Source organism: Lactuca virosa, chromosome 6 (genome assembly GCF_052849685.1).
Source record: "Lactuca virosa cultivar CGN04683 chromosome 6, Lactuca_virosa_CGN04683_v6, whole genome shotgun sequence".
Taxonomy (NCBI): Eukaryota; Viridiplantae; Streptophyta; class Magnoliopsida; order Asterales; family Asteraceae; genus Lactuca; species Lactuca virosa.
This window is the reverse complement of record NC_136431.1, coordinates 255,155,792-255,170,326: the sequence shown is the minus strand read 5'-3', so window position 1 is coordinate 255,170,326 and position 14,535 is coordinate 255,155,792.

The following is a 14,535-nucleotide window of genomic DNA, read 5'->3' as shown; positions in this document are numbered from 1 at the left end:
TGGATTTCTAGTGTCACCATTGTCACTGTCCATAAAGTTTTTGGGAAGTTGATCTTCTAATCAAATTTGCTTTACTATCGTTCCAAATCATTGCTGATTCAGCAGCACCAAGCAAATAGATATGATCATTAAGGTTCATGTCATAGTCTGTTTCATAGTAGTCCCAAAGGAACTCACTATGTGACTTAGAAAGTGATTGAACATCCAACTTTCTCAAGACTTTGACACCCAACTCTCCCAGCTTGTCAATATGTGACTTCATCTCTAAGATGTGATCACACATAGACCTTGCTTGCCATTAGGGTTTGAGTGACCTTGAACTTGTGGGTTAGGGAGAATAATTGGAGGAGGTGGAGGAAGTAAAGTTCCAAGAGATTTGGGAAGATCATAGATGTCTGAACTAGACATCTTTTGGGAGATATTCAAGATAGTTGATCTAAAGTCCTTAATATAACACCCAATATGAAATATTAAGGCTAGGATCCAACAACCTATTTATAACTGGAAGAGGGATGCCGTAATCCGTGTTATAAAATAGTTGAAGGTAGGTAAATGACGATTTACCAATTTCCACCATGAAAAACGAAATAATGTAATTAGGTTTTTAATTGGATTTGAAACTCCTAGATCTTTTGAGATTCATTGAACTTTTCAATGGCATGTTTCAATCTCGAGTGTGCCCTTCAGGTTTTGTGACTGGGATGTCGAGGATCACAAAACAAGGTGTGAAGTAACCATGCAAATATACTTGGTACCCTTAATATTTACCCCTCAATCGATGTGCCGGTTAACCACACGAGCTCCACCGATACTATGATAAATATTAAGTTACCCTTTGCCTACTTTGTTAAATCCAGGTTAGTGTGCCGGTTAACCACACACGCTCCACTAACGGTTTAAACAAAGTGCAAAGTGTAATTTCATGGATTAGCACCTTATTCACATTTTCCTAAGTAACTAAGATTGGGAATTTATAAAAAGTTTAGTTACTTAGTATTTATCATTAATACTTTTAATGAAGGGAGAATTATAGTCCTTGTCCTACCCTTTCGGCTAACGACCCTCCACCAGTCTAGGAAGCGGTGGGTGAGAGTGGACACCAATTAAACTGCCATTTTATAGGCAGTAACCTTATACCCCCCTTATAGACCGACTTCGTGAATGAGGCCTACTAACGGTAAGACTGACTTGCTCTTATACATATATTTATTATTAACTTATAATACTATAAAGTATAAGGGTTGAATTTTAACTTTTAAAATTCTAAGGGCTAACTTGGAATTAAAGTATTCATGGGGAAAAATTTACAAATTCCAAAACTTGAGGGCAAGTTTTTGAAAATATTCAAAACTAATTAATTCCATAACTTATGTGTTTAAAGTAGTTTTAATTAAAAAAAAACTCTTCAAGTTCCATAACTTGAGGACAAGTTATGGAAGACTTTAAACTAATAAAAGAATGTAACTTTTCTTTATTTTTGTAGCTTATGGAACTAATTAAGGTTACACATTTTATCATTTAAACTAATACAATTCGATTTTTCAGCTAATTTTGCAAGTATAACAAGAAAACAAGCCTTGGCTCTGATACCACTAATGGGTTTTGAGCATTCTAACACTCCTAAGTGTACATGCAACCCTAAATACCTTGGATCTATGTTTTCTCTATTATACATACAATTATGAACATCCAAGGTATTATCCTAATCTAGCATACAAAATAATAAATATAACAAGATAGAATACATACCTCTTTGATGTAGAATGTCTTCATGAAGCTTGAGTGCCTAGTGCCCCAAGTGTGACACCTCAAATGTTTCACACAACACCAAATACACTTGGAATAACTTGAGAGAAACTTGAACACTCCTTGAATTCGTCTAGCCCTCACACTCACACATTAGTGCACGATTTCTTGAGCCATGGGATTCTTTTATATGGTGGCTATTAGGGTTACACCATGTAACTCATAACTTTACCCATTCCTTATGCTCCATGGATTTTAACCTCCATGGAGTATCCATGGGTCACCCCATGGACTTAGTCCAACATAAGGAATCTTGGATCACAAGCCCACATATATAAGAATGAATGATTTACACAATCAACCCATATATTTAATTAGTCTCCTTTTGATCACTTAATTAATTCCAAATTAGTTCTTGATCAATACTAATTAAATAACCTTATTAATATATTAGAACTTATAATATATTAACCAACCTTAAGTGTTATTTCTCTCATTATAGTCTATCCAAATGCATGATGCCATGCAACCCAAATGGACCATGCCGGGTCGGGTCAAGTCTTACCAATTATAGTCTTACCCATAAAATTCAAGCTAATTTAAAACATTTTAACCCATTCAAAAACCATTAAGTTATTACAACTTGTTTTCAAAATAGTTTAAACATCAGAGTATCCCCAGAACCAAATCACAAAATCATGAAATATGAGGAGCGGTACGATCACGCCTTTGCCTTGCCACGATCACCTGATGTACCTGAAACAATAAACTACAAACCGTAAGCTCGAAAGCTTAGGGAGTTCCCCCAAAATACCCGTACACACATAACCATACAAACACAGCAATGGACAACATTTTATGGGTCCAACCAACCGACAGGTTGGAATACCCCAGGCCCTCAACCATCGGGTTGGAATGCCAATATACTACGAGTCCAATCATCCTCGGGATGGAATACTCTCGGCCCACAACCATCGGGTTGGAATGCCCACACACCTATACATATAATAACTACTATGGGTCCAATCATCCCTCGGGATGGAATACCCCAGGCCCCCAACCATCAGCTTGGAATGCCCACCTACTATGAGTCCAATCATCCTACCGGGATGGAATACTCCTGGCTCTCAACCATTGGGTTGGAATGCCCACCTACTATACATACAATAACTACTACGGGTCCAATCATCCCTCGGGATGGAATACCCCAGGCCCTCAACCATCATGTTGGAATGCCCACCTACTATGAGTCCAATCATCCTACCGGGATGGAATACTCTTGGCCCTCAACCATCGGGTTGGAATGCCCACATACTAGCAAACATGTGCACCTATCAAATAACCATATAACAGTCTACAAGACAACATACTAGGGCCCTATCATCCTACCGGGATGGAATACCCTCCACTACTGCTCCACACGTGTACATATAACAGGTAATCTCCTACCAGCATACAGACAATCAGACCAACTACAGGTCACTAAGCATAGCCACATCCAATCTACCAGAATACCGATCTAACTGAGCATACCATCATATAGCCATCCTATCTACCAGGATGCCAACTAACATATCACAGCAGTAACTATCTCAAATAACAAATCAAAGGGCCAACCTTGGTGCCTTAGACCCTTGGGTATAGTGAGGATAACTCACCTTGCAACTGCCGAACCGAAACACGAAAGCACTGACCTGAAGCATTGCTCCAAACTCCAACACCTGATGCCAGCAATGAACCATGACATAAATATCCAAAATACCATAACATCCCTGGAGGTCAAACAGGTCAAAGTCAAAGTCCTGGCCGAAGTCAACCTTACTGATTGACTCTACTCGCCGAGTCAACCCGTCGACTCGTCGAGTTCCCAACTTCAGAAAACTCTTATATCACAACTTGACTCGCCGAGTCACCCCATGACTCGTCGAGTTTAACGATCTCTGAGTGCTATCATGTCCAACTCACTGAGTCACCACTCAACTCGATGATCTGAGTCTTAACCAGAAGAGGTTGGGGTTTTGCGTTCTGACTCGCCGAGTCCAAGAACAGACTCGCCGAGTCCACGACAATCTTCAACAGACTCGCCGAGTTGTTCCTCCAACTCGTCGAATCCATGCCTATTTTCAACAGACTCGCCGAGTCTCTTCAGTCCTTTATTCATGCAGAGACTTTTCGAGTCATGCAGGGGCTCCAAACTGTAGATCCACTCTTCTAGGGTAGGACTCTCACGTAAAGTTGCAAACTTTACGTGAAAACAAGGAGTTATAAGCCCAAATCACTCTAGGGCTAAGGTTTAAGACAAAGGGGCTTCACCAACAACTCAATGACTGATGCTTTATGACTTTCTGGACCAACACAAGTCTAGATCTGAAGTAGCAACCTCAGATCTAAACTCCAAGCCCGAAATAGATCTCAATCATACCAAAATGGCCCCAAATATCATTCAAGAATAGATCTAGAAGCAACAAAGGCAAGGTAACAGCTTATTACCTCCAAGATGTGCCCAAACTGCAGTAGATTATGGATCTACACAACTCTCTTGATGCAAGCCCTTTTGATCTTCAAGTTTCTTCCACTATAAACAACTTCCAAAGCTTCAATCTCCCTCCAAAGTGTTAGGATCGAGACACTTAACATACGACTCTAAACACACACACAGCTCACGAAAAACAAGAACACAAGGATGAACATGAGGGATTTAACGTGGTTCGGTCCTTCTCTGACCTACGTCCACCGGTAACTAGGAATTTACATTTCTTGGTGCTAATCTGCACTCTTTCTGTGTTACACTAGATACAAGTTTTACAAATGAAAGGAAGAAGCCTATTTATAATATTTTGAGTCGTAAGCCTTTTCTTCCATTCACATACATGTGAAATTGATAAGGCCACCATTGTTGAAATTCTGCAGCCGTAACAATTTTTCCATGTTCACATGAGAGTCCTTGTTTCCTGCCACTTCTTTTGACTAACCCAATGGCTTCACACTCAACAATCTCCCACTTGAAGCCACGAAACAATCTTCACCATTGCTTCAACTGTGTATCTGTATTTCTGTAAAAACTTTTGATCTTGACTCCTTCCTAGTTACCCTGGCCTTCTCTTCAATTTACCTGAAGGCTAGTTGAAGCTTCTGTTAGCTCCAACACATCAGTCATGGCTAAGTCTGCCACTGAACTGTTCTCTGTCTCCACCGGCTCCCACTGAAATGAACTGCCCGATCCTGGAACATCCTGAGAACAAACGACACTCTCCATGTGAAGCAGATAATCTGGAGAGACTTTTACAGATGGAATACTGGTTCTCTTAACCCACTGTGTTCTGGGTATTCTAGCTGAAGCACAGCCCTTGCTCCCACTGCTATGAATGCCCTTGACTGGTTTTTCTGAACCGTTCCAAACACGTTCAACCTGAATCTGACATGTGACTCTGGGTTTGCCATCTGCAAAGCAAACCTTCTTCTGTCCACGAGACTCTATGAACCGGATTTTGTTTTTCTTCTGAACTGGGACGGTTACTCCCTCAGACGGTAAACTGACCATATATAATGAACCCCTCTTATGTCCACGAGCTATCACAAGATTTCCTTTGACAACCTTCCACTGCCCATTCCTGAACTTAACCTCGTGTCCCTGTTCATCCAACTGCCCAACAGAAATCAACTGTTTCTTCAGACTTGGAATTACCCGGACATCCTTCAAAGTCCATGGACCAACTGGAGTCTTCAAAACTAAGTCACCTATGCTCGTCACATCAAGAACCTTATCATTCGCCAGTCTTACCTTACCAAAATCTCCTTCTTTTAGATTCTGCAGTGCTTCACGGCTGTGGGTAGCGTGAAATGAAGCACCCGAATCCATAACCCAGGAATCCACATTGCTCTCCACACTACAGATCAAAACATCATCATCTGAATGGTCTACTGCAACGTTAACTTCTTTCTTGTCTTTTGGACATTGATTCCTGAAATGTCCAACCTCTTTACAGTTCCAACAAGTCACATCATTTCGAGTCCTCGACTGACTCCTTCTCCTGTTCCCGCTCCCACTACCTCTGTTATTTCTTCTACCTCTGACCGCATTCAATTGTTCACTTGATGATTCCGTGGAATTTCTTCGTCTGACGTCTTCGCCTAGAATTAAATCCCGAATTCCCTCAAAAGTGAGCTCTTTCGATCCTGCAGAACTAGTAACGGCTGTAACTGTTCCGGACCAACTGTCAGGTAATGATGATAACAGTAGTAAAGCTTGAACTTTGTCCTCAAATTTTATTCCCACTGACCCAAGTCTGGATAAAGTCGAGTTCAAATTGTTGATGTGTACTGTAACTGAACTTCCTTCCCTCATCCTCGTGTTGACTAGTTCCCGAATCAGGAAGACTTTATTTGCTGCCGACGGCTTCTCGTACATATTAGACAATGCCTCCATGATTCCCTTTGCCGAGGTCTCCTTCAAAATGTTGAAGGCAACATCCTTTGACAAAGTCAGTCTAATAAATGCATTGGCCTTCTTATCCAAAGTCTCCCAGTTTGCCTGTGTCATCACCTCCGGTTTTTCACCTAAAACTGCGTCCAAGTCTTTCTGCACGAGCAAATCTTCAATTTGCATCTTCCACCAACCAAAATCTTTCCCATCAAACTTCTCAATCTGAAGCTTATTGCTTTCTGCCATTTTCTGAAAGAACAATGACCTATTTTGCAATTTTCTGGAAATTCAGGGGCCAAATTGCAAATTTTCAAATCTGCTACAGTGTCTGTCGACGTCACCGCTGACGGCGTGCTACAGTGTCTGCTGACGTCACCGCTGACGTCGTGCTACAGTGTCTGCTGACGTCACCGCTGACGTTGTGCTACAGTACGTCTACAGTACCGCTACAGTGTCGTCTTCTCCGGCAGAACTTCGGTGCTACAGTGTCGTCTTCTCCGGCAAGTTCAGGCGCTACAGTGTCGTCTTCTCCGACGGAACTGGTTTTTCCGGTAACTATTCCGGCAAACCTTTGACCGGCGATTTGGACGTCTTCCGGTGGTCAAAAAATTCAGAAAAAAATATTTTCGGAATCTTCGGAACGAGACCTTTCCAACGGTATACACCAAAATCGTTTTTGACGAAAAAAAATTTCGACCAAAAACTTAAAATCACCTTCTGGAGCTACAACCTTGCTCTGATACCACTTGTTAGGATCGAGACACTTAACACACGACTCTAAACACACACACAGCTCACGAAAAACAAGAACACAAGGATGAACATGAGGGATTTAACGTGGTTCGGTCCTTCTCTGACCTACGTCCACCAGTAACTAGGAATTTACATTTCTTGGTGCTAATCTGCACTCTTTCTGTGTTACACTAGATACAAGTTTTACAAATGAAAGGAAGAAGCCTATTTATAATATTTTGAGTCGTAAGCCTTTTCTTCCATTCACATACATGTGAAATTGATAAGGCCACCATTGTTGAAATTCTGCAGCCGTAACAATTTTTCCATGTTCACATGAGAGTCCTTGTTTCCTGTCACTTCTTTCTGGTTCTCAAGGGCAATAAGGAGGCTGAAGGGAGGACATATGGTCCTTTAAATAGGGTGCAACCCTTAAGATTAGTGTTTTCTCTTTTCAGCACCAACTCGTCGAGTCCAGCTGCCGGCTCGGCGAGTTAGTCACTTAACTCGCGACCAGAATCCGCTTCGACTCGACGAGTAAGCATACCTACTCGTTGAGTACCTTCTTCAATTTACACTTAATTCCTTCAATCATACTTCTAAATTTTGGGATGTTACAATACCAATACTGGAATGATGGTTGTTCTTGTATGAAAACTCAGCCAAGGGCAAGTAAGTGTCCCAACTTCCACCGAAGTCCATAACACATGCACACAGCATGTCCTCGAGCGTATGAATCGTCCTCTCACTCTGCCCGTCTGTCTTGTGGGTGATAGGTTGTACTGAAGTGCAACCGGGTACCCAAATCCTCAAGAAATTTCTTCCAGAACCTGGAAGTAAAATGCACATCTCGATCTGACACTATCGACGTCGGCACTCCATGCCGTGCTACCACCTCTCGAACGTAGATCTCAACCAATTTCTCAGCAGAAGAGCTCTCACTAATCGCCAAAAAGTGAGCACTCTTCGTCAACCGGTCTACAATCACCCATATCGCATCAACGCCTCATGCGGTCCTCGGTAATTTGGTGATGAAATCCATGGAAATCTGCTCCCACTTCCACTGGGGAACCTCTAAAGGCTGTAAACTTGCCATGAGGACGTTGATGCTCCCCCTTGACCTGACGACAAGTCAAGCACCTCTCGACTACCCAAGCCACATTCCTCTTCTTACAAGGCCACCAATAATACCTCTTCAAATCCAAATACATCTTGGTGGCTCCCGGGTGGATCGAGAATCTCGACCGATGAGCCTCCTCCATCAGAATACGTCGAACTCCTCATGTATAAGGCACCCAAATCCACCCTCGGAAAGTCATAAGCCCCCGAACATCAGTCTCAAACTCAGAAACCTACCCAATCACCTGCTCTCTCTTACGGTTCTCTGGTGTCATGGCCTCCACCTGGGCCTCTCGAATGGTGTCTAGGACTGGAGTCATCACCGTCATCCTCATGCACACATCTCGGATCAGAGCACTCGCTGATCTGTGACTTAGGGCATCGGCTACCACATTAGCCTTGCCAGGGTGATACAAGATCTCACAGTCATAGTCTTTCACCACATCCAACCACCTCCTCTGCCTCATATTCATATTGGGCTAATCCATAAGGTATTTCAAGCTCTTATGGTTCGTATATATGGTACACCAGACACCATAAAGATAGTGGCGCCAAATTTTGAGGGCGAACACCATCGCCCCCAACTCCAAATCATGGGTGGGATACCTCGTCTCATGAGGCTTTTGCAATCACGTGTCCCCTCTGCATCAACACATCACCCATCCCTGATATCGATGCATCACAATAAACTACAAAGTCTTCCACTCCCTCGGGAAGGGCTAACACTGGAGCTTCGCACAATCTCTGGCGAAGAGTCTCGAATGAGGCCTGCTGCTTGGGCGCCCAGAAAAAGTAACACCCTTCCTGGTCAATCTGGTAAGAGGAACAACAATCTTGGAGAAATCTCTGATAAATCTCCGGTAGTAGCCTGCCAGGCCAAGAAAACTCCTTATCTCGGCACCTTCCATCGCATAACTACCTCAATCTTGGCCGGGTCAACCAAAATCCCATTCTGAGTGACGAGGTGCCCTACGAATTGGACCTCTCGTAACCAGAAATCACACTTGGAGAATTTGGCATAAAGCCTCTCCGCCCTCAATACCCCAAGAATCTCCTGAAGATGCTCCTCGTGCTGCTCTCTGGACCTTTAGTACACCAAAATGTCGTTGATGAACACGATCACCGACCTGTCCAACATGGGCTTGCACACTCGGTTCATGAGATCCATGAATGATGCCGGTGCTTTGGTGAGCCCGAAAGGCATCACCACAAACTCGTAGTGCCCATAACGAGTCCTAAAGGCCGTCGTCTGGATATCCTCCTCGCAAACTCTCATCTGATGATATTCAAATCTTAAATCAATCTTGGAAAACCAAGATGCCCCCTGGAATTATTCAAATAAATCGTCGATCCTCGGTAGTGGATAACAGTTCTTGACTGTCAGCTTGTTCAACTACCGGTAATCGATGCACATCGGGTGTGAACCATCCTTTTTCTTGACAAAATGGATCGGCACTCCCCATGGTGAGCTACTCGGTCTAATAAAACGCTTCCCCAGCAGCTCCTGGAGCTGTGAGGATAACTCATGCATCTTAGGCATCGCAAGGCGATAAGGTGCCTTGGAAATAGGTGCCGCACCCGGAACCAAATCAATCCGGAACTCCACTTGCCTCCCGGGAGGCACACCCGACAATTCCTCGGGGAAAACGTATAGATACTCACACACTATTAGAACCTCGGAGATAGAACTCGGCCTCTCTGTAGCAACCCGCGTATCCATCACGTACGTCAAAAAGCCCATACAACCCTACTGTAAACTCTGTCTCGCCCTGGCAGCAGAGCAGAAAGCCGATCAAGATCTAGTACCCTCGCCATACACCGTAAGCACTCCCCCACTAGGGTCTCGTATGGTCACCATCTGATGCTCACATTCGATCACAACTCTAAACCGACTCAACCAATCCATGCCTACTATGACACAGACATCACCCATCGCTATCGGCACCAGATCTATCGGGAAATCTGTTGGATATAGTGTCTAAGTCCATAACTTTATTTGGTATGTACTTGACCCGACCCGGCATGGTCCATTTGGGTTGCATGGCATTGCAATACTTGGATAGACTAGATGAGAGAATAAGGCACTTATGATTATTAATATATTATAAGTTCTAATATATTAATAATAGTATTATTTAATTAGTATTGATCAAGTATTAATCTAGTATTAATTTGGTGATCAAAGTGAGACTAATTAAATATATAGGGTTGATTATGTCAATCATCAATTCTTTTATGGTGGATTAATGATCCATGGTTTATGGGTTTGGTTATAACCATATGGAGCTCCATGGATAGTCCATGGGAGTTACAAACCCATGGTGAGAAATCAAGAGTCATGACAATTAAGGGCATTCATGTGTAAACCCTAATTGTGACAACACTATAAAAGGAACCCTATGGCTAGCAAAATGGGGACCTAGTGGACCTAGTGTTACTAGAGAGGGCATAACCGATTTTGAGGCTAAGTGACATTCTCTCAAGTTATTCCAAGTCTTGTGGTGTTGTGTGAAGCATTTGAGGCACAACATTTGGGGTGCTAGGCTCACAAAGTCTTGAAGGAATCCAAGCAACAACAAGGTATGTATTTCTACTAGTTTTATGTTCTATGTAATCCCCATGCCATGCTAGTTAGGAAATAACCTTGAAAAAGTAATTCGCATGTATATAGAGAAAACATAGATTCAAGGTTATTAGGGTTGCATGTACACTTAGGAAGTGTTAGAATGCTCAAAAACCCATCAGTGGTATCAGAGCCTAGGATTGTTTTCTGTATACTTGATGCAAAACTGCTTGAAAATCGAAAATTCTGCACTCTGACAACTGGACTCGCCGAGTCCATGGGGAGGACTCGCCGAGTCCATGAACAAATTCATCCTACTCGGCGAGTAAAATAATGTACTCGGCGAGTAGGAGCGTGCTGGGCAGTTTTTTCGAGTTTTGTTGCTGGAAATGGATTAAGATCATTATCCCAATCTGTTTTGGACTTGTAAAATCTGTTTTTCAAAATGATAATGATTATGTTAACCCATTTTACATGACTTTTATCAATTTTCAAGTATTGTATATGTTTATATGATTTCTTGAGATTGCTTGACATGAATTTGTGTTCTTATGAGTTTTTAGAAGATCATAGGAATTATGTGTAACCACCATGTGTGTTTAATTCATGATCTTAATGGCTATGATGGTGTCCATAACTTGTCCTCAAGTTATGGATAACAAAAAGTCACTTCTTTTAATTGTGATTAAAGAACTAAAGAGGTTTCATAAAATGAAGAGTCTTCATTTTTATGAACCATTAAAACTCATAAGTTACAAATTGAAGAGACTTGGAATAGTTTCAAATCTTGCCCTCAAGTTTTGGAATTTGAAAAGTCTTACACTTTAATACTTTAATTCCAAATTAAACCTTAGATTTTTAAAAAGTTTAAAAATCAACACTTATACTATTATTATAATTTTATTATATAGATATGTATAAGAATATGTCATTCTTACCGTTAGTAGGCCTCATTCACGAAGCCGGTCTATAAGGGGGGTATAAGGTTGTTGCCTATAAAATGGTGACTTAATGGATGTCCACTCTCACCCACCGCTTCCTTGATCGGTGGAGGGTCGTTAGCCGAACGGGTAGGATACGACTTTAAATACTTGTTAAAAGTATAATGAATTATAAAGTAACTATACATTATAAATTCCCAATCTTAGTTACTTTAGGAAAATGTGAAATTGGTGCTAGCCCATAAAATTACACTTTGTACCTTACCAAGTCGTTAGTGGAGCGTGTGTGGTTAACCGACACACTAACATGGACTAGTAAGAGTGGCAAAGGGTAACTTGACCTTATTATAGATCGGTGGAGCATGTGTGGTTAACCGGCACATCGATTAGGTAATATTGTTGAGGGGACCAAGTCAATTTGTATGGTTATTCACACCTTGTTTGTGATCCTCGGCATCCCAGTCACAAACTTGAGAGGGCACAATCGAGATTCAAACATGCCATTGAAAAGTTCAATGTATCTCAAAAGATCTAGGAGTTTCAAAACCAATAAAACCTAATAATAAAATATTTCGTTCTTATGTTGGAAATTGGTAAATCGTCATTTACCTACCTTCAAATATTTTATAGTATGGATTACGGCATCCCTCTTCCAACTATAAATAGTTTGTTGGGTCCTAGACTTAATATTTCATTTGGGTGAATTATTAAGGATTCCTAATCTAATGAAACTTGTCTTTCTTTCCTTTCAGATGTCTTCCAACAATGCTTCTGGCTCAAACCCAACATGCTCCTTTTCCCTTATGAACTTGTGTGGTAAGGTCATCTTTGATGGATCCAATTTCAATGAGTGGATCAGAAACATCAGAATGATTACCCGCTATGAGGACAAAGAATATGTCCTCGATAAGGAGCTTAAAGTTGTGAATGAAGCCATTGCTACTCCTGAAGAGTTTGCGGAGTTTGTTGCACATGAAAAGGATGCTACTAAAGTAGCATGCATCATGATGGCCACCATGACTCCTGAACTTCAAAAATCCTATGAAGATTTCTACCCCTATGAGATGCACCTGGATCTGATGGAAAGGTACCATCAGAGCGCGCGTCAGGAGAGGTATGAAATCATCTCCTCCATGATAACCGCAAGGATGAAGGATGGTGAACCCATCACCGGTCACTTGCAGAAGATGCAAAGGTTCGTTGACTGGTTGTTGAAGCTAAATGTTGACTTTCCTGAGGAAATGGCGATTGACATCATTCTCCATTCCTTACCTCCAAGTTATGATCAGTTTCGTATGACTTATCATATGAACAAGGAGGAAGTCACACTTAGCAAACTTCAAGGACTCTTAAGGACAGCTGAAAATGGCCTTAAGGGTAAAGCGGTTGCTACTTCTACTCCTTCAACAGCCCCTGTTCTGGCTATTGGGCAGGGAAAGGGTAAGAAGAGGAAAAGCCCTTCCAAGGGTACCAAGGGTAAGACTCTTGATGGTTCCTCTTCAAGTGGGACAAAGAAAGGTCCCATTACTCCTTCTTCAAACCCAAAGGAAGCACAATGCTTCTATTGCCAGGATAAGGGACACTTCAAGCGAAGCTGCCCTAAATATATGCAAGATCTAAAGGATGGGAAGGTTAAACCCACCCATGCAGGTATTTACACAATATTGTCTAACAACTCATCTAATGCTAATTCTTGGGTGCTTGATACAGGTTGTGGTATTCACATCTATACTGATTTGCAGGCACTAAGAAGAAGTGAGCAAGTGGAGCACGGGAAGATAAACTTAGTCATGAGCAACAGGAAAGCATCACCTGTTACCAAGATAGGAGTTTATTCTTTATTACTTAATAATGGGTTAATGTTAGATTTGAATAAGTGTTGTTACTCGCCCGAAATGGCGAGAAATATTATTTCTTTTCATGGCTTGTACAAACAAGGTTTTTCATTTTCATTTGATAATAAAAATGGTGCTATTAATGTTTATTACAATGATGTATTTTACTTTAAAGCATTACCTTGTGATGGTGTATATGAAGCCGTGAATGTTTTAGACAATCTAGGAAATAATGTGTTGTGTATTGATTCTTCAGATAGCTTGGATAAAGCATCCTTGTGGCATTGTCGTCTTAGACATGTTAACAAGAAGTGCATAGGCCAACTCCAAAAGGCTGGAGTCTTGGAATCATTTGACCTCAAGTCAGATGATAGTTGCGAGTCTTGTTTACTTGGAAAAATGACAAAGTCACCCTTCACAGGTACTTGTGATAGGGGTGAAGGTTTGTTGGACCTTGTACACACGGATGTGTGTGGGCCCTTCAGAGTTGCTACAAGGGATGCTAATCGCTATTATGTGACTTTTACTGATGATTACAGTAGATATGGATATATTTACTTAATCAAGCATAAGTCAGAAACCTTTGAAAAGTTAGAGTTTAAGCAGGAAGTGGAGAATCAATTGGACAGGAACATCAAGAGGCTCCGATCCGATCGAGGAGGAGAGTATCTTAGCATTGAGTTCCTTGACTATCTTAAGGAATGTGGGATTGTCTCACAATTGACACCTCCCAGAACACCACAGCTGAATGGTGTAGCTGAGAGACGCAATCGAACCTTGTTGGATATAGTTCGTTCCATGATGAGTCGAGCTTCGTTACCAATCTCTTTATGGGGGTATGCCTTAGAGACTGCCGCCCATATCCTTAATCTAGTCCCTACTAAAAAGGTTGCCAAAACACCTCACGAGATGTGGACTGGGAAAGTTCCCAAATTGGACCACATCAAAATTTGGGGTTGTGAAGCTTTTGTGAGGCGTGAGACATATGATAAGCTTGAACCTCGAAGTGAGAGGTGTATTTTCATCGGCTACCCACAGAGATCCTTTGGTTACCTCTTCTACAGACCCAGTGATAATGTGGTCTTTGTAGCAAGAAGAGGAGTCTTTCATGAGAGAGAATTAATAAGCCAAGGGGACAGTGGGAGGCAAATTGACCTTGAAGAGCTTCAAGAGTCA